This window comes from Pipra filicauda, unplaced genomic scaffold, assembly GCF_003945595.2.
Source record: "Pipra filicauda isolate LSUMZ 115617 unplaced genomic scaffold, ASM394559v2 scaffold11_size5308982_pilon, whole genome shotgun sequence".
NCBI lineage: Eukaryota > Metazoa > Chordata > Aves > Passeriformes > Pipridae > Pipra > Pipra filicauda.
The window spans coordinates 925,039-948,047 of NW_024103652.1; the positions used below are offsets into that span (position 1 = coordinate 925,039).

Consider the following 23,009-nt stretch of genomic DNA (forward strand, 5'->3'; position numbering starts at 1 on the left):
CATACTCTCAAGCACTGGTTTACAAGAAAAAGCCCCAGCAGAGACAAGAAATTAACATGCCTTCATATCCCATTAGTAAGCACAAAGTTCAAATATCATATTTCACCTGTTTCTAATCAGGAATGAGAAGAATCAGTGGTGCACACGAGCATGTAATTATGTACAGCATCCATTATTATTTCCATCACAGACAAATCTTAATAAAACACACACTATCATTCCAAAGTTTCCATATCACCTGTCCACAATGTTTCTAGAGTTCAGCTGTCCTTACTGCATTATATTCCTGCTACCAAGAATACCTAATTCCAGCTCAATAGTTATTTAGAGGGGGGAAATAATAGTTTACAAATAATCCGCCTCTAAAAAACCCAGTGTGGTTGAAGTTCTTTTCTTCTAGCCAGTGTAGAAAAGATTTCCTTTAAAAATAGACTAGATTACATATAATAGGCTTTTTTTCTGCCTGTTTGTGCCTATCAGTCAGAGAGGGACTGCAGTTTGTTGAAGTATGCTGGTAAATGTTCTGCTATCATTAAAAGAAGGAGAATGGTATGATTGTACATTTGGAGAAAAACACAGGCATCTTTGCTATCATTTTAAAAGTAGAAGCTCTATAAGTGCTAGATGCCATCATTACTATGGTTACTAACACTGAAAACTTACTTAAGTTACATATGATGATAAATTCATCCGACATCAAGTTTCAGTAATTCATGATGCGGTACCCGCTACTAATACGGAACCACTTCAACTGCCCAAAAATCCATTCAGATTCTAGGAAAGATGTGAAGCATTTTTAAAATTTCATTCCTTGGTAAGAATAAATTTTCATCTCAATCAGGAGTGACAGCTGTCATTCTTTTTTCTCAAAGGCACAAGCAGTGCTATAGTCTTCCTGAAGCAAGGATGAAGTGAAATGGAAGACACCGAAGACATCAGCACATGCATACGCTTTATAAGAAACTTTGCATGGGAAACTATGATTTTGCCTTTTTGTGTGTCCTGGTTCTGGTCAGGACAGGGTTAATGGCACATTCAGGACTCTAATCTTAGTGGATACCATCTCACATCATTGCCAGGGGCAGGGGAAAGGGCCTCTCACTCGATGCTGTGGAGAAAGGTGTTCCTTCCCTTAAAAAAAACATGGGGGGGGAACCATCCCATATTGTTCACTGTCTGCAATGAATATTTTTGTATGTGAATCACTCTTTCTTGTATACTTTTGTTGTTAATATTGTTGCTGTTATTGTTTGTTTTCTTATCTCATTGTGATTTTCAGTAAATTGTTCTTATTTCAACCCATGATCTTCACCTTTCATGTTTCCAATTCTCAACTCCATCCCAATGCAGTGGAAAGGGGGAGGGGAGGAGAAAGAGAGAGAGAGAGAGAGAGCAGAATGTGCTTTAAAGGGTCTTTGAGTATCATTCCTAAAGCACAATTGTGAAAGAGTATCAAATCCTGGAGGGGTGATCATGTTTGGTGCCCTCAGCAGCAAAAGTGATACCAAGCGGTAGTCTAGATAATCTGTAAACTCAAGATACTAATCAACTGTGGCAAAGTTTGTCATGTCTGACACTTCTCTTATCAAGCATGAAACATACAAGTGCATTTCTGGTGGCTACACAGATGAGTTTATTCACACTGATGAACTCATAAAAGTACAAGCTGTATGCATCAGCAATAATGAATGGACCGGCATAGTAAAATGCTTAGTATTGCCAGGGCAACATAATGATGATGCAATATGAAAATACATTTCCATTATACTAAATTATCCTGCCTCACATTTTTGTTACTCTTCATAGAAAATGTTAAACGGAAAGAAAATGCACAACAATATATAGTTTTCACCAAATAACATTTCTTTTCTTCAATGTATAGTCACATCGTATATAGCAAGACCTAGTATTATGGAATAGTAGTATGACCTTCACATGTTCACTAAGCTTTATCGCTTCCTATATTAAAACTCATTTTTAGTTGTTATAAGACACATGCATTCTTCCCCTCATTCTCCTCTACTGTAGTTTCACAGTAGATCTTCTAGTAGATCTGATATATTCAATGTAAAAAAAATAGCAATATCTGCTATTTGCCTGCTTTTGCTTGATCTGAGAATTACAAAATTTTTATTTAATGTATTGAATATACTAGAATAGCCCCTAAGCCTTGTCACTTCTCCTTAAGAAAAATAGATAAGATGAACTGTTAGGGTTTTTTTCTACATTTACAGAAAAATCCAAATTCTGCAGTATATTTACACAAAACTAGATCAATAAAATTCACAGCTGAAGTACTATTAAATAGAAACTGTTTTAGTGCAAGTGTATTATCAAAAAAAATTTTGGCAGCTGTCACTAAAAATACATCCTTTCTAAATAATATTTTTGAGAAAAGTAGTTTACATATGCAGATGAAGATTGAGATGATTTCTAAACAAAACGTTTTCAGATTGTGAAGACTGACTAAGGCCAGACAAAAATAAACCCAAAACAACATTCCTTGAACAATGCTTGATAAGAGGAATTGCATTATAGTGAAGACAATAATTAAAAGTCCCAATTCAGTCACCACCACTGCCACTGCTGAGTTTCGTGCCTCAGTTTTCGTCTCAGAATCTGCTTAAGGATTAGCAACAATTTTCAAAGGGCTTTTTTTATTTCTTCACGTTCAAAAATATTGTTTATTTTGATTCCCTGTATGCCTAATGTGGGTTCTTCATGGACCATAGTTTCATTACACACTACACAGACATTAAATACCAAAAAAATTACCTGGGACACCCTGGAGGCACAGTTATAACACAAATAATGTACCTTCCCTTGTTCTAATTGTTTACAATTATCATATGTCCATTCAGCAACACATTTTCACCACAAAAGAGAAGATACATTTACCTTTTTGGCTTGTCTTTTCTCACTGTCTTTTTTTTGTTTTTTTAATACTTTAGGTCTTAAATTGATAGGCACTAGTAAACAACACCTTGGCTTTAAGCTGGTAGTTTCTTGTTCACCATTTCCAGGTCACTTTTCTGAAGTTTTGAGTGCTGGGATTTTTTTTTTACCATTTCATCAGTCAACACCCCTTTACAAATAAATTACTCAAATACCACATATACAAGCAAATTTAGTTATCAGTTGCCCATTTCCAGAACTGGAGCTTTTGGAACCATATCTCACATGAAATCTTAAGGAGTTCAGAATATTGTCAATTATTTTCTCCTTCACTCAGAAGTATAATTTCAATTCTCTTTCAAATACTAGGGAAAAAAAATTGTCGCTACTGGTTTTAGTTTGGCTTTTTCCTTTAGACATCTGAGTCTATTTCTAGTTACAGAAAATATGCTGTAATACTTTAGAGAAAATGAAATTTAATGTTATATAGTCCAATAATTTCAGTCCAATAATGCTATCTCATAGTTTTAAAAATCTGCACACCTCAACATTAAAAATGTCAAGAGCAGTATCATCTGACTTATAATGTGCTTTGCTGCACAGAGGACAACTATAGATACACTGTCAGAAAATGCTTATTTTACTCTGGTTTCCAAAAGAAAGTATTTTGAGATCATAATGTCTTTCTTTCCATCTTCAGATTAAAACTTCTCCTACTCAATTTTTTGTCCCATCTTACCAATTCAAAGGCAGAATATATTCTCAAAAATAATGTTCTCACAAGCGTTCATGAAAATTCTATTAATAAGATGGGAGAGGATCAAACTAATGCTTTCACATGGAAAAAAACTAATATAACTCTTTGATATTACATACAAATGTTTGGCTGCAGCTGTCTGGTCAAGTAGCGTGAACCCAGTTGCCAGTCATTTAACATGTACATAGCTCAATATTAACTACCATATCTGCTCCCTCTTGCTAAAAAATATTAACATTATTGCAGTAAGGATGGAAATTATTCAGATCTATCAAAAGAGGCCATCGTCAGTTGTGCTGGTCTTGGAACAAACTTGTTCAGTGCTTACTCCTATACTTTAAAAAAAAACCAAACAAACAACTAATATTTAACTTCCTCTTTCAGAACTGCAGATTTAATATACTATAAAAAAGTAAAAAGTCATTTGCTGATACCTTGATATTTTTATGTTGCAGCCAACTGAGAGTTTGCTGCTAGAGCTGAAAGTGTCAGTTACTCTGTAATGGCATAAAGTAATAAATGTAATACATTATATTGGATGCAGAAGGTGATGGATAATTATTTACCTTCATGTTGTGTAAGTTTCCAAATCAGTGATTTTGAGCTAGATACATAAGTGATTCTGCATTCACACTCAGGTACCATGAAATCCGTGTAGCCCTCAAAGTTCAGAGGGCTTCAGATTTTCAATAATACTGTTATTTATTTTGTTTGAAAGTTCTTTTGTAGCTAGGGGAAATATATATGTTCTACCCTTTCTAAAAATACTGGTACACACCTGCTTCCTGAGCACCTTTGAATTTCCTACTTCATCAAACTGGTTGCTGCAGTTCTCACTCAAAAATAAATTCTCCATTATTTGTCAGTAATCAAAGTCAATTTATTTCACTGAGGGATGTACAAAGAAAGATCTGATTTTAGACATCTTATCCTAGTAAAATGATCTTAGAAAAACGGAGATAAGTAGGAAAACAACTACATAAGTTTCACTGCAGATAAGGGTTACACCAATATATCTGTCAACATTATTATTAGCCTCTTTGCTACACAAGCTATTTTCCTATAGCGATGAAGTTGGTGTTTTCAGCCATTCATGTGTCTGAGGAGTACTTGTCTTCTATTTTCTCTCAATAAGTCTACACTGACATTGCCTGTGCAATGTCTGAAAAGAAAGCCAAAATTAGGGAAAACTAATTACTGTTAATAGAGACAATGAAAATTCAGTTCAACTGAACACGAAAAGATGTTGACTTTTAACTTTTCCTTAGTATCCAACAAAAAAAAAGACTCTTTGTACAATCAGGAAATAAACTGTGATCTTAATTATTTCCAATACATCACTGAGGTTGGTCGTTATATACTCTTATTTCCCTGCTCAGAACAGGGTCCATTGCAGCTGGCTCCTCAGAACCATGGCCAGAGAAGTTGGTCAAGCTTCTTATCACCTTTGTAAATCTAGGTCAGCTACTCCAAATAACCTTCCTGCCTTTTTGTTTGGAATTGGTTTCCAGGATTATTTGCTCCATCACCTTCTCATGGATCCAGGTGAGGCTGCCCAGTATGTAGTTCCCCCGATCTCCAGAGGAGAATGACCAAAACCAAGTCCATCATCTTCTCTTTTGCTCCCTTTGGCCTCTCCAGTACATCAACATATCTAGAAAGGGAAGTAAGAATCAAAATCATAGGACTAGAAGAATGTTTCAAACTTTAGCCTAGTTTTTTATCCTCTACAATTAGAAGTCGTGAGAACACTGTTCAGCAAGGACCAGTCTATTCTGCCTCAGATGACCATCAAAAAACTTATGGAGTTCGTGCATAATTTTAATAGTGCTTCACTTTAGTCTTTAACATTAATATCGAAAACTATGAATACCAAAGATTACAGAAACAGTACATTTAAAGAATAACAGTGGAAACTATCATTAGTAAGAAACTCTGTTCTCCTACTCTAACATTTCTCTAAAAGTTTCAAAGTAAAAGCAGACTGCGCAAGTCATTTCAAAACAAGACCTTTTCTGCCAGAACAAACAAAACAAGCCTGAAACAACCTGTGAGAGATGCTTTCCCAGAGTCAAAAATCACATTTGAACTTCGTATGGAAAATTCAGTTTCAAGTCTGCAATCCCTCGCTTACTTGAATGAGCTCTTAAGTCAGTGAAATGAAATCTTCTGCTTCCATATGTATCAGGCAGAGTCATCTCTTATCTCTGCAAACCACAACTCACTCCAAAATTCATTAAGCTTTAATTAACTGACATTCTATAAAAATATTTATGATTTTCAGTGTATTTCCAGATCAGACCACATTAAGCTAACCTGGTGTGGTCAAATGAGCTTTTCTGTAAAATATTTCCACACACTGCAGCACTCTAATTCATATTGGTTAACACTGATAAAGATAGCCAAATACAAGCCCAAACTACTGCTGCCAGTTAATTAAGAGCCTCAATTAAAAGTGAAACATGTAAGACATTTTGACCCTTGCTATCAAACTTCCCTTCCCTCCCCAATCAAAAAAAAAGCACTAGTAAAGTAAAAAAAAAAAAAAAAAAAAAAAAAAAAACCACAAGAGGGGGGACTGGAATGTTTTGTAATTCCATTTTATATCCTGCTGATTCCAGCTAGCTGATTGCTATTTTTTGAGTGGGCAGCTGACAGTTCCCTAGCAACAGATTAATTGATTGCAGCTTTAAATCCACCTCCTTCAACCCTGTTCTATTCCTCACTTATGAGTGCATACACGCATATCTGCCAGGTATAAGACAACAGATAGAAATCTAAAGAACAAAGGGAGAAGGATCTGATAGAAATTTATTCTAGAAAGGTTTTAAATTTCAGAAATAATGTACTGCAATAATGAGATTAAAAAATTATTATGTTTATGTCAGTATACTTTCAGTCATGTTGTTTTGTGCTATTCTTTAACATAGGGTTCAATAAATCTTTTCATTCACTATCATATTAATTAAAATGTATTCATTCCAAATTTATATATAAAATTTTACCCACCTGGTAGAATGGAAAACTATAATGGGAAAAGAGAGTTGAAGGTAGAAGTATGAATCTAGTAAAGTAGGCGCAAGAGTTAATCTTCACTCATATAACAGTAATTTCTGTGCTAATAACCTATTGTGAAAGAGTAGAGGATTTTTGTTCCATTTGCTTTAGAACTAGCTAGCTTTTATATATATATTATCAACAGAAAATATTTTCAGTACAAAAATAGGAGAAAAAAGGTCTCAGGTAGGTTTCCAGGCCCTAAGTCCAGTGATGCAGGCTCAAAACCCCTGCTGAGCTCAAATTCATAAACTCTCTAGGTGCTGCCAGTTTCTGACTTAAACGCTTGAAACATCTGGGAGGAACAAGCATCATGTTTTAAGTAAATTGTAAGATCTTGGGGTCTTATTAAAGAAGGAGAGTGAGGCAAACTGAAAGCAAGAAGGAATGACTTCAGGATTACTAGGGAAAAAGAAAGATCTCTAAGGAAAGCTTTGTGGATTGCTTCTCTTCTGCTGGAAGCACTGAGTGTCTGCAGCTATAGGACTGGGAAATTGTGATTTCTCCTATTGAGAAAAAATGGAATGAATTGTCATTTTACTAATCTCAAATAAGTGAGATCAACACATGACATTCTTTAAACATGGTCATTTTTAATCTGAATACAGGGAAACATGCAAATCCTCATCTTCCACAAGAACGCCAGAGCCATCAAGGTATCCTGGTTTGGGTGGAATCAGGAAGTCTTTATCTTTCCATTTGAAGCTGTTCAAAGTTTTTAGTCTGCAAGAAAGCTCAGTCCAAGCCAGCGAGAATGGGTATGACCTTCTGCTTGAAGGTTTCATATTATTGAAGAGAAATAGGAGAGGGGGGTTCTGTTTTCTTCCAGTTACTTCAATATGTCATTGAAAAATTTTTCATGTAAAATGTATAAACAGGCCTGGGAACATGGAAATCAGCTCTCTGCACTTATATCCATAGCTACTAGACTCCAAGTCAGGCACTACATACTAAATGTCTGCTTCCCTAAACATCTACATCACCGGTTACTACATTTCTCTCTGAAACACTAAGCTATCTGCAGAAAACTTAGAATTCTTAACTCCACAGTGAAGAATCCATTTTGAAAATTTTGGCTTAGGGGAATCTAGCATTTAAATGTCTATTAGGTCTGCCCTTAAAATATTAAGTTCTAGAATAGACTGAGCTGCAGCTTTGTAAATTTAATTTGTAAAATACATAGTAATTTTTAGCAGTTTTAATTAACTGCAGAACTATTAGTGCAGGGCATTTATTCTGAAAGCAGTTTAGCTGTCATATGTGAAAAATATGTAACTTTAGACATTTTTCCATGTGTGAAAAATATACAGAAAATGTGAACATGACAGCTTGAAAATGCTAAGCATTTGAAAATCATTCAGTAATGCTTCCATTCCGCTTTCAGGCACATTTTTGTAAATCCGTCTCCTACCTGCAACATCCTGTCCTATTCTTTCCCTTGTTATTGACTAAGTAGATAGCATTTTAAATAATGTCAATGTTATTCACTGAATGTGACCTAAAAATTACTTGGATACTCAATTCTCTTCTTTTTTTAAAAAAAGGGTATTTCCTAGGGGAAGCTGCTAGCATGATCTTGGAAGTAAACCTTGACAACATGAGTCATAACATTATTTTCAAATATTTATTTTAACATCTTGGCAGAGAATGGAATACTGCCATCACATTGTAGCAAACAAACACATACCATGGATTAAAGATATATGAAAATAGTAAATAAATGGTCAAGAATGTATTTGATGTACATTGCTAGAGTCTAATTTGAACATAAATATAAACATTATGACAGTAACTAAAAAAGAATCTATATATGTTGCCTAGCTTAATTTAAAATGTGTAAGACATGAACAAGGGAGAAAGAATAGCCATACACCAATTTCTATTTCACTCAACAGCATGGAATGTTTATCTTTCAAACAATCCTTATCCTGAAAGGCATTAATTTGGTTTTAACACCAACATTGCACACAAACCAACTCATTCTTATCACTCTCAATTGTTTAAATTAAAAATGAAGAATAATTATTTTGAAGATACAGTAAGACATCCTGACAGTTATAGGTGGCCTTTCTAGAATATTATGTCTCCTGCATCTTTTTCGACAAAATTTGAGTCTCAGGTGAAATATTTATGTACTATAGTTTGGCATTTAGAAGTTTGAGATGTATTTTCCTGAAAAGTGTTATTTAGCCTTGCAAGGAAATGTGGAGCAGAATGGTTCCTGATAAGAACATGTCATACGTGGAAAAAAGAGTTCCCTGAATTTCTCTGAACATGCACTACTTCTGATACTTACTTTTCCCAAAAATTACCTCTCAAATGCCAAGAGTATTAACTTCAACTGGGTTTTTTTAAGCCATTTTTCAAAAAACACATTTTTCATACATAGCCAAGAAGAACCTGCACCTTTATCCGCCACTACCCACCCCTGCTCCCTTAGGAGCATCCTTCCTCCTGGATAAGTACTCTAATCACTGTACTATTATGCTAGTCATGAACCATTACATATTCTGTCTCCTTAGTCCGACAAATCCTGTAACTATTTCATGCAAAGCAGAAAATCACCAGCAGAAGAAATTAGGCCTGATCCACAAACAGATAGCCTCACTGGACAAAGTTTTAGAGTATTCTGTGTCTTTTGTAGCAGAAATTGGTCATTCTTGCTGATTTGAAATGCTTGCAAACTGGCCAGGTAACTTTTCAATACTTTTAAACCAAGCTGCTGTGTGAACTTTCACTGATGCAATGATATTTGCCTGATTATTGTCATCTTCTGTTTCCATTTTTGTTAGAACTTTAAGCCAAATAGTCCATCTGCCATTCTCTCTCACTTGTCATTTTATAAGTTATAAAAATGAAGTATATTTTAAAATTCTAGATCATCAGTTTTATTTTCTCACATAAGCACTGAACATAAGAACTGAAATGCTTTTGCAGAATATTTTATTAAAAAAAACTAACCCTCTTCGACTGTGTCTGAGATCTACATCTGGACTGTGTTTCAGATCTTACTGAATGCCTGCTAAAAATAATGGCCAAGGAGGAGAAGTGCACTGGGCTTAAACATAAATGGCTGTTTCACAAAATCACCTCTTGCAATACTCAAATAATACAGGGGATTTAGCCACATCTTCCATTGGAATCAACATTCGTATTGTGTGTAGGAGAGAAAGAGATTCAGAAACAGAAAAAAAAGGTCAAGCTTTTCTTTATACGGTGTTCTGTTTGCATTCTTCTTGCTTAAAAAAAAAGCAGAATACATTCAACAGACTTGTGAACACCTCCACAAGCACAATCAACATGAGCTGAGAGGGACTCACTTTACTTCATGAATACATTTACATTACATCTTGTGAAATTACTGAGCAGCTGTTAGAGAAAAAAGAAAACCTGATCAGTATTCTTTCAGAGGGACTTACTGAGGACCAATCATCAAATACACAAGGTAAATAGAAATGGCACTCTTGAATAGGTGATAAGCACTCAAGTACAGACAAAAGTGAGACACTGTGACCTTACATTCAGCATGAGCAGTAAATTAACATATCTGTGCAGTGTACTAGGAAATTAAGAGGACAATAAGGACAAAGTAGATGTAAGACCAGCCCTGGGCTACACAAATCTGAAATACCTAATCTAGTCTAATTACAGTCTACTTTACATCCCAAATCCCAAACCTTGGCCACCTAATCTTTTCACCAGCAATCAGTAGTTCACAGTAAGGTTTACAGACTTGACCTATACAATTAAGCAAGGTGTATGACATGCTCTAGTCATGAAGCAGGGTTATCTGAAGATGGACAAGTGACTCAGAAAATGGGCTCAATTAGTTTGCCTTTATCCATTATGCAGCGTTCTTTTTTTTTTTTCTCAGCAGAAGTCACTCCCTTATGACCTGTAAGAGAATCTTGTTAGGCATGTCAAAGAACAAAATGAAAAAGAAAGTTGTTCAGGTAAACAAATCTTGTGCTCCAGCTGTGCTTCCCTGCTAGGAGGACAAATCAGCAGCAGTCTGTTACATGAGTGCTGTACCTGAGAAGGCTTTCAGAAACATATTGAAACACTACCACCAATGCAACAAAACATTTGAGATGATCTTTCTTGTCTCACAAGAAGTTTAGCATCCCCCAAAACTGTAGACATTTCTTTCAGACATCTTTAGCTATTACTTGCGTGATAGTCTGGATCAGACTACTAGTGTATTTGATATGCATTTCCAGAACTGAAAACGGAAAAAGATAGGAAAATGCTATATTTTTGCTTGCTCAGGAGTGTTCCTTTATTCCTTAGAGGACACTAGGAAAGAAACTTGTTTTGAAAAGGGAATGTAAATTAGTAGATTCATTAGCCCTTCACCTATTCCTCTGGAAATACACACACAAGGCTTATTTTTAGTTCAGGAAAGGACATTAAGATCATCTGCAGTAAATGCAATGAAATCTTGAAATCATATAAAACACAGTTGTAGATTCCATCAAAATCTTACAAAAATATATCAGTAACATCTGTTATTGTTAGCATCCACAGAATCATAAAATATGCTGAGTTGGAAGGGACCCACAAGGATCACTGAGTCCAACTCCTGGCCCTGCACAGGACCACCCCTAAGAGTCACACCATGTGTCTGAGAGCATTGTCCAGATGCTTCTTCAACTCTGTCAGTGCTTGGTGTCCAACCACCCTCTGGGTAGAGAACCTTTTTCTAATATTCATCCTACACCTCCCTTGACACAACTTCAGGCCATTCCCCAGGGTCCTGTCACTGGTCACCATAGAGAAGAGATCAGTGCTTGTCCCTCCTCTTCCCCTCAAGAGGAAGTTATAGATTGCAATGAGGTCTCCCTTCAGTCTCCTCTTCTCCAGGCTGAACAGACCAAGTGACCTCAGCTGCTCCCCATACGGCTTCCCCTCAAGGCCCTTCATCATTTTTGTTGCCCTCCTTTGGACATTATCTAAGAGCTTAATATCTTTCTTATATTGTCGTGCCCAAAACTGCACACAATATTCAAGGTGAGGCCACACCAGTGCAGAGTAGAGCAGAACAATCCTCTCCCTTGACGACCTGGACACGATTGGCCCTCCTGGCTACCAAGGCAGTGCTGTCTCATGTTCAACTTGCCATTGACCAGGCCCCCCAGGTCCCTTTCCATGGCACTGCTTTCCAGCCTCTCATTCCCCAGTCTATACATACATTCAGGCTTGCCCCATCCCAGCTGCAGAATTCGGCACTTTTCCTTATTGAACTTCATATGGCTGGTGATTGCCCAGTCCTTTAATTTGTTGAGGTCTCTCTGCAGGGCCTCCTGACTTTGAGGGATTCAGCAGCTCCTCCCAGTTTTGTATCATCTGCAAACTTGCTTAATATTCCTTCTAGTCCTGCATCCAAGTCATTTACGAAGGTATTGAAGAGCACAGGGCCTAAGATAGAGCCCCGTGGAACCCCACCAGTGACAGGTCACCAGTCTGATGTGATCCCATTCATTATCACTGTCTGTGTTCAACCTCTGAGCCAATTATTCACCCACCACAAGATGTGTTTATCCAGCTGTGTGTTGGACATTTTATCCAGAATCTTTGAGAGACAGTATTGAAAGCTTTACTGAAATCTGAAAAGATTACATCAACTGGCTTCCCTTAATCAGCTAGGTGGGTTACCTTGTCATAAAAGGAAATCAGGTTTGTTAAGCAGGACTTTCATGAAGCCATGCTGGCTGAGACCAATGACAGTGTTGTCCTTCTGGTAGTTTTCAATACTTCTCAGAATAACCTTCTCCCTAACTTTACCGGGCAGTGAAGTGAGACTGATAGGCCTGTAGTTTCTGGGGTTCTGCTTCTTGTTCTTCTTGAAAATTTGGACATTAACCAACTTCCAGTCAGCTGGGATGTCTCTGGATTCCCAAGACTCCTCAAAAATCATCAGGAGAGGTTTTGTGATGACATCAGCTAGCTCTTTAAGAATTCTTTTATGAATCCCATCAGGCCCCATAGAATCGTGGGGATCTAGCTTGAGTAGCAGATTCCACACAATTTCAGGGTCGACTGGGAGTTCATCATTCTCTCAGTCTTGGTCCTTCAGCTCAGGGCACTGAGATCCCCTTGGTCCCTCATCTGTGTTGAAGACAGAAGCAGAGAAAGCATTAAACATCTCTGCCTTGTCTCAGTCCCTGTTTATGAGGGGACCATCATCATCCTGTAATGAGCTGATGACACTTCTATGTTGCCTATTGTCGTTAATATATTTGAAAAAAAACTCTTTTTATTGTCCCCCACATTTCTGGCAGCTTCAACTCCAGCTGAGCTTTGGCCACATGAATTTTCTCCCTACAGCGGCAAGTAGCACCTCTGTACTCTTCCCATGTCACTTGACCTTGCTTCTACTGGGCCCACACCTTCCTTTTTTGCCTTATTTCCAAGAGAAGATCCCTGCTCAGCCAAGCCAGCCTTCCACCTCACCTACTTGACTTCCGGCATTTGAGAATTGCCTGCTCCTGTGCCCTTAGGAGCTGACGTTTGAAAAATGACCAGCGCTGATGTACCCCAGCACCTGCAAAAACATTTTCTCAGGGGACCTTACTTACTAATTCCCTGGGTAGCCAGAAGTCTGCTCTCCTTCTGTCCAGAGTTGAGGTTTTGTTGGCACTTTTCCTCCTGTCAACATAGATTTTAAACTCAATCACTTCATGGTCACTGTGACCAAGACAGCCACAAATTTCCACTTCATTCATGAGATCCACTCTGTTGACAAGCAGTAGATCGAGGAGAGCAGCTTTCCAAGTTGGCTCCCTTAGGACCTGTTCCATAAAGTTGTCATCAAGGTTTTTTAGGTATCTTCTGACCCAGATTGTGCCAGCTGTGTGATACTCCCAGTTAATTTCTGGCAAATTTAAGTTCCCCATAAGGACAAGGGCAGTTGACTTGGAAATGTCCCTTAGTTCCTCAAAGAATAATTCACTGGTGTCATCGTCCTGGCTGGGAGGTCTATAGCAGACTTCCACAATGACATCCACACTATTTGTTTGCCCCTTGGTTCTCACCCAGAGGCTCTTGACTGTGGCGTTGCTCACTTCATAATTCTAATTACATACAGTGCCACCCCTCTGCCTCTTCTGCCCTGCTTATCCCTCCTGAAGAGCCTGTAACCACCCAAGAGAGCACTCCAGTCACCAGGTTTCACATGCAAATGATGTCAAATCTCTGGGACTGGGCTAAAGCTTCGAGCTCCTCTTGTTTGTTCCTCACGCCACGTGCATTGGTGCTTCTTTCCTCAAGTTTTGGTGCACCATCCCATCACTCTACACTGGCAAGCTTGGTTTTGTCCCTTTCCCCCTTCCATTGTTTAGCAGTATGATATAAAATTATAAATAGTTACCCAACATTTATGCATTATACATTTCCAGGCATAAAGAATTCCCGATTTCCATAAAGAAATTTAGTATGAAGGGAAAAAAACAATGGGCCTTTCTTTAGATCTCTTTATGTTCTAGACAGGTCCATATATGCACTGCATGATCAATTCTGCAGATTATGCAAATGTAAAGGGTGTCTGAGAGGCTTAGGATGTGTCACACTCATGGCCCTTGTGCTACACCATACATTCTTACAAATTTGTCAAGGGACATTTAAACTACTGGGATTGTTAAGTCCCTCTCTGACAAAATTATATTAAGAATCAGCAAGAAATTACCTAAATTGTGGTTTATTAGGAAAGTTTTTGTAAGTCTATTTGTATAATTTAGAGACTTCATGCTGTGCATATTAAGCTAAGATAGAAAGTGAGTAGGAGGTCAAAAAAGGTAATGGAAAAAAAATACTTCCACAGTGATGAGAGTTTGTCAAAGTCTTTAGTCAGATATCAGCACAGGCTAATGAGGACAACTCCGTTTACTTTAATGGACCTATACAGGTTCACACAAGTGAACTTCTGTGCTCGTGCTACTATTTTTGCTCTGTAATAATGTGCATCTACATGTCTTTTGTTTGTTCATACTGTTATTTTTTCATGTATTTTTAAGAATAAGGAATGAATGTACAACAGCCTTGATGTTTTTGCTTGGGGTACAGGTGCCTTATTTAATGTATACTAACAGGCAATATTTGTTTGAATTTGCATGGACTGCAAAGGGAAAAAAGTATTAGAGATTATGCAAGGATTTACTTTACTAAAGATCTAGATAAAAATACTGTGCTATAGCAACAACCAGAGATCGCCCAAACACTTTCTCCTTCACAGTTTACTGTAAGTATCCAAGTTGTGAATATTACAGCTTCTCTCTAGAACTGAAAGCCAGAAGATACCAATTCTTTTCATTTCCTTTCCTTCCAATTATAGTTGAGTTTACACTATGATTAAATGTATTTGCCTAGGTGCAGATTTCATCCACTCACCCCTCGTTAGTACATAGTGTATGCAGTTCATGTAATTCAAGGTCTTCTACAAAGACCCATGAACATATTATGAAAATTATGCTGATGCCAAGTGCAGGAGCATTACTGATATTTACTTTCATTCTCAACTCATGCTGTAATAATACGATTTAATACCTTTAATAACAGTATTGTTTTAGTGATAATGGTCAACAGACAGAAATCAGACAAAGTTTACAGAGGAAGGAAGTTTATTCTACTGAGTTAACTATGTCAGCTGGAGAAACAAAATCTTTTGAGCATTCCAGCTCCTCTTCTGGTCTGCTTAAAACATACCACATTTCAAGCATACTGCTTCAGAATCTCATTAACTGTTGGAGTAAACCAGTAGTCTGTTTCTTCCAGGGTCTAGGAGCTAGTCCTCATATTTCGCATAAATCTCAAAGTGAGAATTGAATATCAGAATTTCTATTTTCCATTAGTGAACCTCTTCAGAAAGGTACAAAAATGGGGAGGAAAAGAATTTCAACCATTTTTCCTCTGCTTTAATTTTGTTCACTCACAACTCATCACGCTTCACCGCTGTAATAAAAGGGCAAACAGAAGTGCCACTACATGCACACATACATTTTCATCATTTACTGTGACCATGTACATTGCTCTCAGGCTAAATGATAACCAGGATGTCCCTTGTCTTCACAATATAAGGGATATAATGAAAGAGCTTTTAGGATAATGAACTGTCCTGGACCAGAAAATATGGTTCAGTCTTTTAGGTGCATTACCTTCCACACCAGTATCTAATGAACAAAATTGTTTGAATGGATGAAAGTCAAATTGCAAGGATAAGAGGTTTTTTTATGTGTATACCTGGCAAAGAAATACTCCATTATGGATTTTTAATCAGTCTATGATCATATGACTATAATGCATCCCTGGAATAGTATTCTAGGGATGTATTATCGTTTAAATGTTCCATCCAAAATGTTGAGTGAATAGCTTATTAACCTTTTTTTTTTTATCCCTCACTGGTAAATTTCTCTTTGTCTAACTGGAAATAAATAGGTAGCATAGAACTCTCAATAACTGATTTGATTTCTAAACCCTTTATCATATAATCTGTAATAAATTATTTCTTGTGATGGAGAGAGCATCATTTATTTTCCATTAACCTACTCAAAAATGCAAATGCACCATTACTTCAGTCACATTCTCTTTGCAAATAGAACACTGAACCTGAAAGTTTGTAACTTTCTTCAGAGTTAGAAAAGTATCAGAAGCTGCCTAAAATTTGTGAGCTCGAAGTTATAGTAGCCAAAAAAATATAGATCTTCGTTAACAAAATGTAAATATGTATACAATTATTTTGTTCACAGAGAAAAGTGGATATAAATTAAAATTTAAAAGATGCATTGCAATATTTACCTGATTAAAAGCTTTGATGTTTTTCAGACATGTTCAACAAAGTCTGCGTGCAGGGTTCAACTCCGCCTCAAATACGCCACACATTAGAAAAATCCAGTCTGCTACTTGGACCTATTGTTCCCTCTAAAACATCAGCATCATTATCAATAATATCAAATCGTCCTTTGTCCACGTAAAAGCATACCACTAGAAGTTTCTTTCTGAGAACTTTGAAAGGCTATAGCTACCTGAACTGCCATCTCCCTTGCTAGAAAAGCAACAGTATATTTGGTGTGTGGCCCCTATTACCAAACTGCATGTTGCTGAAATTTTCTCAGTTGGCAAAAGAACAAAAGACTGTTCCCACTTGAGTTTCAGCAATTAAGTCTTTTCTGTCATATCTGACATGTAAAGTCCAGAAGAAACATTATTGGAAACATAAATAACAATAAACACACAAACAAACAAAAGAAGCAAAGTCTCCAGAATATACATACCTCAAATTAGTTTCAAAACTAAATTATGGCCTATAATTTATAATTTTCTTTGCTTATAATTTTTTCCTCAAGTGTACTTGTTCAGCAAACAGTCATATAATTTACATGTATCCAATGGATCTGAGAAACAGCATTTTAATGTTTCTATGTGGAGGACCAGACAAGTATTGCTATGAACCAATTTTTTCCATTAGACTATTAATAGCTAAAACTAATTCTCCATGCACATCTCACCTTGCAGTTTTTCCTCAAGAAAATCTGGTGATACAGAAGTCTAAAACTGTGACATTCAAAGTGTGTAAATCAATCATATAAGTTCAAAGTATCTTCAGAAAGTTAAAAAAAAAGTGTAAGGTTATTGAATAATTATGTTTGCTATTTCACTCTTAGTAATAACACTTCCATTTAGAAAGAAATTTGGAATTGGTTTTAAGGGTGTTTTTTCCATCTCCTTTTTCCTGAGGGAAAGTAACTGGGTTTTGTTGCAAAAAAAAATCACAGTCGAAAATTTGCTATTAAGAACTACATGTAAAACAAAAATACGTCCTTTGCCAATTTCCAACCAAAACTCAGAACATTTCAAGAAAATTGGAAAATGTGTGATAAAATTTTTTGTGATAAAATTTAATTACAAATCTATTGCTCTGCCAACATGTTTTCTCAATGGATGTAAGTTATAATTTTGCTATTGTCATTTCTATGAAAGGTTTTGTGAGTTTGACTAGGGCATTAACAAAAATGGGATCTGTTTATGAATCCTGTAAAACAACCTTATAGTACTTGACACTAAAAACTCTGAATATAAATGAACGCTGAAATGAACAATTTGATCAAAGTCTTTCATTTTTCAAAGTGCAACTACAATTAGAAGGCAGTAGTAGTTTTCTAACTACTGGCATGACAATTTCAAGACTTTGTCTTTTACTTGATAATTTTCATAGGATTTTGAAGCTGCATAATCATTCCTATTGCTACTTTTTAAAGAAATTGTATTAAGTTTCTATCTCACTTTTCACTGGATTTTTAGTTTTAAGATGTGGATTACTAGATGCTTGTTTCAAGTAGCTCTTCTCTTGGTTGCTCTAAATCATGAGTCACTTGTCTTTCATTATTATTTAAAAAGTTTTCCCTCAGCACATTCCCTGAAAATATCTTTGGATTTGTCAACTCGGAGCTGTGACAGACACTTCTACAACCATCCAATGAGAGTAGATACAAGGCTTTTCTACACGAGAGTGAAAAGATTAAGGTGCTTTGAAGTAAGACAAAGGAGCGCTGATTGGGTCAACCCCAAGGGACACCACCCCCTCTGAGGGTTACCATTTTTTTTTAACTCCAGGGGGAAAACACCTTTTTTTCCCCACCACAGCTAGCCAAGTCCCCAGACCACTCCCTTCCCCCCCGAGAATTACAGCCCCCTTCCTAAGCCCTCCCCCAAAACCCTTAAAAACCCTCAGCCGATTTGAATAAACTGCTTTTTCACTACTGAACCTCGGAGCGTGCATAGCGTGGTCTCTGCCACCAGCACCAGGGCTTGCACTATCCACCCCGTCTCCAGAGGCTAGGAGTGAGGGAGCCAGTTCTCTCCTCTCAACCTCTGTTAGTAAAGAATTTCTTTCTAATATCCCACCTAAACCTCCCCTGGCACAGCTTAAGACTGTGCCCTCTCATCCTACTGCTGGTTGCCTGGGAGAAGAGACCAACCCCCACCTCGCTCCAGTCTCCTTTCAGGGAGTTGTAGAGAGTGATGAGGTCTCCCCTGAGCCTCCTCTTCTCCAGGCTAAACAGCCCCAGCTCCCTCAGCCGCTCCTCATAGGGCCTGTGCTCCAGCCCCTTCACACCAGCTTCGTTGCCCTTTGGACACTCTCCAGCACCTCAGTGTCCTTCCTAAACTGAGGGGCCCAGAACTGGACGCAGGACTCCAGGTGCGGCCTAACTAGTGCCAAATACAGGGGCAGAATCACTTCCCTGGTTCTGCTGGCCACACTGTTCCTGATAGAGGCCAGGATGCCATTGGCCTTCTTGGCCACCTGGGCACACTGCTGGCTCATGTTCAGCTTCCTGTTGATTAGAGCCCCCACATCCCTTTCTGCCTGGTCACTCTCCAGCCACTCTGTGCCCAACCTGTAGCGCTGCAGGGGGTTGTTGTGGCCAAAGTACAGGACCTGGCACTTGGTCTTATTAAATCTAGAATACCTATATTTTATAGAGATATACATATTATCTATAATATTTATAAGAAAACTTTGCATAACATAATCCCCTAAAATTAAGAAAAAATATATTTCTACTCTAAGAGTATTTAACAAAAAAAACCAAAAACAAGCAAACAAACAAAAACCTCAACAAACAAACAAGGAAAATAATACGTGGTGGTGGAATAATACATGCACAGAACTGGATCTGGAACAATTAATTATATCTAGAGCTTCATAAACAATTAATATGTGGGAAAACATTTTTATATTTGGCTTGCCCAACCCCTAAATGGCCAAATGGGAAGAAATAATAAAGAGATTACATGGATTTTAGTTGAAATTAGCTATGCATCTCTTTCTATGGAGAGTAAAAATATAACAATTCTGGAAAGGATCAGAAACATTGAGAAATAGGATGCAGCAGATAAAGATATTTTCTAATTTTGTACTGCCTAGATTGGGGGTTTAGGCTACATAGAGGGTTTTCACTACAGGAAGTTTTCTGTCAGATCATATCCAGGCAAGATCTAAGGGTGGAACTTAATCGGTATGGAAGAGGGTTAGAAATGCAGGCTTTAAAGACCGTTTAAAAATGAAAAGGTGAATTTATTGTTGTGTTCCAAATCCTCATCACTTTCATGCAAGTAAATCTGGTTTAGCTTTGCTACCAGCAAATCTCTCTAAGTTTTGACACAATGCAAGATGGATTATGAATGGAGACAGTAGCCATTATCAGCTTCAGAAGCTATTATCAGCTTTAGAAGCTGTAACTCTTATGGATTAAACAAGGGAGTAACCAGCTTCATTAAACTGAGATTCATATATTTTACAAACTAGTAGGAATTAGGTAAATTGAGGGGGGTTAATGTTCTTACAGAACTTATTTATACTTTCAGAGAGAGGGTAGTATCCTAGAGAGCAAGCACCTCCCAAAGATGCAAAGTGTATGTGGACTAGGTTTGAGCCAGGTTACAAACTTTTAATTCAGTAGCAACTGAAGATCTGAAACTAAAACTCTGTTAGCAGCAAAATTTCTATCGTTTGTTTCCAGACTGGGTAATAGAGCATTTTGAAAAGACTGAAATGCTTCCCTTTTTTGCTCAAGTTCTGAATAGAGGTTGAAAATGCATTATATATCCTGGCAGCAGTAAAGCCTGCATCTAAATGGCAAGGCATTTCCCACCCTGTAGTGCTCCTTGAATTGCTATCCTCCCTGGCTTAAAGACGGAGGTTTGTTGATATAGAGTATCACAATTCACAGTCTCACTTCATCCCATTTCTCAGCAAATTCTTTCAAAGGAACTTCATAATAGCACCGGTGGAAGTCTTTTAAATACTGTCAGAAAGTCGTGGGTTTGTTGGAATATGAGCATCTGAAATAATCTGAAATAGTGTTTCTTAACTGTTTTGTTTTCCAAATAACAAAAATTCAGATGTGTCCAAAAAGCTACTATCTGAAAGCCAATATTCTGTATATTGTCTCTTTGGTTAAGCTAAAATAATTCTGAGAAAAACAGCCTGTGTTTTCTATTATACCATTTCTATTGGTATATTACACTAGTTAAAAAGATATGGTTGTTAGTGAGATTATATATTCTGTTACTTATACAGTGAAAGAGCCTGCTTTTGTTGCCCTCTTTGCGCTTTGATCATTAAAGTAATGACTGCAATTAATTTCCACCCAGAAGGGAAATACTGCAAGTGCAACTTTTACAGGCTCTTTAGGTACAACTTGCATATTCAATACAGTTAGCCATAGAGGGCATTCTATTAGCACTATGGCTTCTTCTGTGTCAAGTATTATTGGCATAATGTCTATCAAAAAAATTTAAAATTCCTGAAGAACTCAATAATGACAGTGTAGGAGACTACCTTGAACTCCCTGCTCTCTCCTCACAGTATTTCATGATACTCCATGTCAATCAAGTTCAGAGCTGGGTTAGTGGTGCCATATATTACCAACTCTAAAAAAGAGGTTCAAGGCAAACTGCTATTTTGATTCTCTCAGCAGGGAACAACATTTTTAATAGGCGTGTACATCTGCTGCACATAGAATGAAAACATCCTTGGCTAGTTGCATTCATACCCATCTGTTGGGATGGCATGCTGCCTGCTAACAGGTCGGTCACATCATTGCCACATGGCACAAATACCAGGAGAGGGACAGTTTATTTGGCCAGCCTGCTTGTCAGTAAAAGTGAGCAGAGCTTCTGCAGAACATCATTACAAATTCTAACAGCACCGCTTTGATAACAAATGCTATTCAAATTTGGTGGCTATTTGATACATTTTCATATTGGAGTACCTAACGAACTTTCCACTAGTTCTTTCATACATGTAGCAGTCAGTCTTTTGGGGAAGATTGGCCTAACTGAAGTACGCTATGAGACATTTGCATTTTCCTGTTAGCACAAAACACTTGTAAAAACAGTAAATATTTTTTCCGTATCATCAATCTCTATCTAGTGGTGAAGCTACTAAGTTGAACCCTCCAATCTGAAGCTTATTTACTGTCTTCTGACTCTGAAAACTTCTCTGACATTTACCAGATTACAGTTTTCCTTTCTGAACAGCAGAAACAGCTGATTTGTTGTTTCTACATTTTTCTACATTTCTCAAAATAGCAACATTCCTCTTTGATCTCTCATTATTGAGAAATGCTGACTTTTTTTGGAGAATAAACACAGATGATCTTATTTTATTGACTTCATTTGAATCAACTTGATTTGAATCAGTTAGATGAATAAAAAGATCCTTTATCAACAAATTTGTGGATCCTGTTATGTCATCACTTTCAAATAAAGTAGAAGCAATACCAAATTTCCCATTTTCAGGAAATGATTTATGAAATAGAATTATTTTGTCTTCTAGTAAGCTGACTTATGTGTCTGGAGCACATATTTTTTTTGTTGTTTAAATTCTTTCTGATACTTCCTGAAAGAGCTCTATAGAGTGTGCGTACAAGCATATGGTTCCTACTGTAAATGAGGCGTATATTAGTAAAAATTGAAAATCGCACAAGCGAGAGAGGAATATTTTTATTGAGTTTTGTTAAAATGCAATGTGCATAAAATCATCACTTAAACTTGAAAAATATATGGCTTAAAACAAACTCATAAAGACAGAATTTCTCAGGACCATTATGTCATTACTCATCATAACTAGTATAAGGAAATATATCTAGGACTAATACTGCAGTGCCCTTTGGACTAATATAGAGGAAAGGTAATGTAGTATTTTTATCAGTATTATGTGCATTTTTATATTACTTGTCTATCAATACATTGTTTTTTGAAGCCTTATCCATTTAAAAATAAATAAAAAATTAAATTAAAAACTATCTTAATTCAGTACTAGAGAGCATAAACCTGCATTATTAGAGTCCTAAATATACAAATAAATAATCTCAGAGGATAAGAGGATAAGATACAGCGCAGTGGGAACTAGGCGAATAGATCAAATAAGAGAAATGCTACTTGAATTTAGAGGAAAACAGGACTTTAAAAAGTAGCCTGTATAGAGCTTTGTGATATCAGAAGTTCATGGGTAGAGCACAAGGTTTAGCTGTCTCACCTATATCACTGACTGATGAGTGGCTCATACTGCTGTGTCACATTCCATGGCTATGCTGTGAAGCATCTCCATGAAGGTTTATAAGACCCCAAGTCTCAAGTTTGCTTGGAAATCAAGACAAGATCAAACCATAGCCAGTTGTAGAAAATTAAATGTACCAACAGAGGGAACTTTACTAAGACTTTCATTCTTGATCATTTTTTACAGTGAAAGCAACATGGTTATGCAAGTTTTCAAATTCACCTGTATAATTTTAATTCTACT

The 23,009-nt window shown here is 36.9% G+C and overlaps 1 long non-coding RNA gene across 2 annotated transcripts in view; it reads right to left on the bottom strand.

Annotated features, from left to right (window-relative positions):
• Positions 1-1,609: 1,609 nt before the first annotated feature.
• Positions 1,610-23,009, bottom strand: part of LOC113987653 — a 96,731-nt gene continuing 75,331 nt past the window's right edge. For both annotated transcript variants that reach the window (XR_005565463.1, XR_003540604.2), the window contains one exon: positions 1,610-5,306. This is a non-coding gene — a long non-coding RNA (uncharacterized LOC113987653). The remainder of the gene's footprint in view (positions 5,307-23,009) is intronic.